Below are 4,169 nucleotides of genomic sequence, written 5' to 3' on the forward strand. Positions count from 1 at the left end.
CCCTCAGCTGTGTCCCCCTCAGCCATGTCACCCCCTCAGCCATGTTCCCCCTCAGCCATGTCCCCCCTCAGCCGTGTCCCCTCAGGGCCAGGTGCAGGGGAACAGCCCCAGGTGCCATCAGTGAGACCCTCCTTCAATAGCCCCCAAACAGCCCCAGAGGCCACAGCCACGCTGGGTGCCCGTGCCCTGCAGAAAGCAGCCTTCATTTTGACTCATGGCACTCCACTTCCACTGACTCTTTTGCCCTAAGCAGGCAGTAAAATGCTGGAACAGGAGCCCGGAGTGGTGGTGGTGGGGTCTCAGCCTTTGGAGACTGTCAAACCTCAACCAGACAAGACCCTGAGCAACCAGCCCTGCTGGAGCAGGAGGGTTGAGCCTGGAGTCTCCCAAGGGATCGATGTGATGATGGGAGTCTCTGGTCTCAGAGGCAGGAGTTGCCTATGGTGATACCTCCTGCAGCATCTCAGCTCATCCCTTTGCATTCCCTGCGTGGAGCTGGGCTGCCCTGATGGCACTGCCTAAGCAAGGCTGTCGAGACCTTCAGCCCCTCTTCTGCCCTGGGGAACGTCACCCCTTGAAGTGAAGCCCCACTCTGCCCAGGGGTGCACTTGTCCTGGAGCTGTAAGCAATTTTTGTGGCACTTTGGGCTGCGGCCAAGGAGCACTGAAAAGATTGAAGTCCATAACCTTAGTTTTGGCACAGTACTCCTCAGGTTGGAGAGCAGTGGCCGGGTGTCAGCTAGCAGGTACAGCCTATTCCGGGATCTTTGGTGTTTTCCATGGGTTAAAGGTCCCTGGGAGCATTGCCTTGTTGTACACTAGGAGCTGCAAACCTGTGGTGATCACTGTCTGCCGCTCCATGCAATGTCCTCATCAAGAAAGAGGCCAGAAACAGTTCTTCTACAGACAAAAGTGGTTGGTGCTGGTGTGTATTTTGTAGTAATGGTGCTCCCTAGTTTTCAAAGGCAGCTTGTTGCTCTGGTATTATACTGGCTGCCCACGCTCCTTGAAGGCAAAGTTTCTTCTGTGACTCCATTTGGGAGGACATAGCTGGTTTCCCGCAAGGAGAAACCCAGGAGTAGCTCAGATGATACCTCCCTCCATGGGCTGTTTTCTGTGGGCAGCATCACTCCAGAGATGCTTTTTACACCTCTCCAACAGGACCTCAGGAGGCTTTACACCCCAACCTGGTCAGCTGCCCTTGCATGACACTGCAGCACATGTAACAAAGCTTCCTTATTTATCTGCTATGAAATCCCTGTCCTGGGAAGCTTCACTGTGGTCTCATATTATTTGTTATTAATAAAAAATCACAAGAAGGAACGGTTAGCTTTTATGGTCCAGGGACTCAATCTCTCCTAGTAAACCACACAGATGTAGTTGAAGTCTCCAACACAAATCCATGCCCAATTGTAGCCCATTCCCTGCTGGAGTTGCAGCCTGGGATCACCAGGGTCTGAGCCCAGGGTTGCTCCATGGGCAGATGCATTATGGATACAGGCCAAGGTGCTTCCCTCCCTCAGTTTCCCTGTTACAAAAATACATTTTTTAAAGGAAAAAGCCAGTTTGGCCCTGCAGCCTGAGCTCCCTGGTGTGGTAGCTCTGAAGGCCCCCAGGAGCTGTTGGAGTTGCACCCTTCCAGCACTCCCCTTGGAGTTGTGGCTCAAGCACAGGCCCATGATTTTTGGCACACCCATGGCACAGTTTTTAATAACCCCAACTGGAAAGCACACTGATCCTCTCAAGGGGGACAAGCTCAACATTTCTACAGTCCTTCAGAAGCCACCTCACGTGTTTTCTACCACAAGTTCCCGGCCCTTAGTTTCAGTAGCTCCCACCTCATGAATTTTGCATTTACAGGCAGGGCTTGGCAGCTCCCTAACAAACCTTCTGCCTCCTCACATGCCAAGAAGGGCTCTGTAGTTCACCCCACTACTGGGAAAGGGCTTTCTCACTCTCCCTGTCACGGGATGGGTGCCCCAGAGCCAACGAAGGGAGGGTTTGCAGATCTGGGAGGCACCCTCTGGTTTTCTTCCAATTGGCCTTTTGCTTCCAGCTCAAATTCTCCACCAGGCTCAGTGACAGCATGATTTCTCTCCCGCAACTGGTGCCTGCTGTGGGCAGGACGTACTGAGCCATGAAGCCAGGGCAGCACCATGTCCCACCAGCTTGTCAGCTGTCCCCCATCCAGCACAGCTCACTATGGGCTGCCCCAGCCAGGGGATTCTGTTGTTTCAGCTGTTCACAGCTGCCTGGTGGGGACAAGTAGCATCATCTCTGACCTGCAAAGAGGAAAACTCAGGATAGCCTCCAGGATGTGTTTTCCCATGCTCTCTCCTTTTGCAGGAGCCTGATAACCCTCCAAGTGCCCGTGTACACGGCTGCCAACTGCTTAGTTTGTACCATCAGTCAGACTCCCCCATGGCACAAACACAGCCCTTCTCAAACTTCCATTTCAGTGCTCCACAGGTGAAATGTGGATAGATCCAGGCCTTCCTTCAGTGATTTTATAGGCTTTAGGGAAAGGCCTCCTGCTGCATAACCATGCTTTGCTCCTCCAACTCCCTCCACCCCAGGCAGCTTGCATTTAACTGGGCTCCAGTCCTGGGAGCTGCTGTGTGGTGGGGCTGGATGCTCCAAGCTTGGCTCCCAACTCTTCTCCTGAATCACCAGGCAGCCCTGGAAAACCAGCTGCATTTTGGGCCCTTCGCTTCCTCTTCCTGTAAAGGAATAAAGCACATCAAGGGTAAACGTTAATACATATTCAGGTCTCTTGTAGAAACTCAGAGGGTCAAAGAGGAGATACGTGGTGCTTTGCTCACAGTCTGCTCAAGGCAGTCTGGCAACAGATGTTCTAAGGCAGCACCTGCAGTGGCTCAGGAGCTGTGGTGGGACTCTTCCCTGCTCCTTCCCTGACATGAAAGGCCTCAGTCTTGCTGGGGGTGGGGAAAATAAACTGGAAAATCAAAACCAGTCCACGTGTCTCAGGGCTTCTGCACAGTGAGGTGAGCAAGAGGCAACAAGGGTCAGCCTGGGGTCTGGCCACTGCTAGCAAAGGGGTGTGCTCAAGGTTGGCTGCCTTAAAATGGGCCTGTGGTGCTCCTGGCCCTCAGGTACCTGTGCGGGCCCTTGTGTGAGAGGTGACCCCTCAAGCAAGCAGCAGGACTGCTGGCAGAGCACTTGGGGCTGGGATGGCTGGTGCTGCAGGCTCAAATGTGCCTTGCAGGGGCAGAGAGGGAAGACACCATGCAGCAGCACCACCACTGTGCCACTGGCTGTGCCACTGGCATCCCCCTTGTCCCATGTGCCATGCTACCGTGCAGACTCGAGCAGTGTGGATCCCCAGAGGGGGAGCAGAGAGGGCATGGTGAGCCAGAGGAGATGGGGTGGGAGGATGGGACCTGGCTGTGGATCTTCCTGCTGGGTTTTTGCATGCTAGTTTTCCAGCACACAGCCAGGCTGGGCAGCCCTTCCCCTGTGCTGAATGAATCAGCACCCAGCAGGGTTAAACACTGATGGAACACATCTCCCCACTGATGACACTCCTCCTCTGCCTGTTGGCTGCAGAGGAAATTGTAATCAGCACCGTGATAACAGGCTTCCAGTCCTGCTGGGAGTTATCAGTTCCTTTGTTTGGAAATGGAACTGCTCCATACCAACAGGGCTCAGGGTTCTGACACATGCAGGCTCCCCAGCCCTGTGGCTCAAGCAGCCTCCAGCCACCTGCTCCCAGCACTTGGGGTATCGGGGTGTTAAAACACACCAGCTTGTGCTAAACACAAGGATCAAACCCGAGCTCTTTCCTTCCTGCCTCTCCTGTCACTGAGAGGGGAGACCTCTGAATTTCAGGCTGGTTTAAGCTTCAAAGAGCTGATGAATATCAGAGCCTGGTAATTTAGCACTCTGCAGAGTACAGACAAGATATTCATAATTATTTTACATGTAGATGAGCTAGTAATGCAATCAGGGTTTATAAATCAAACCCAGGAGATGATAGTGCTGCTGCTGCCTGAGCTTTTTGAGTGATTTAGCCACGAGGAAATGCCTGTCTCTCTCCTAGCTGGGGCAAATTAACCTTATAAAGATGCACACTCCTCTCCCAGCGGATCGTTTGTTTACTCGGGCTCTGCTGGCTGCTGGTATTTTCATTCTGGAGTAGGGGGCCAGCCC

This window comes from Chaetura pelagica, unplaced genomic scaffold, assembly GCF_000747805.2.
Source record: "Chaetura pelagica isolate M959 unplaced genomic scaffold, ChaPel_1.0 scaffold415, whole genome shotgun sequence".
NCBI classification, from domain to species: Eukaryota; Metazoa; Chordata; class Aves; order Apodiformes; family Apodidae; genus Chaetura; species Chaetura pelagica.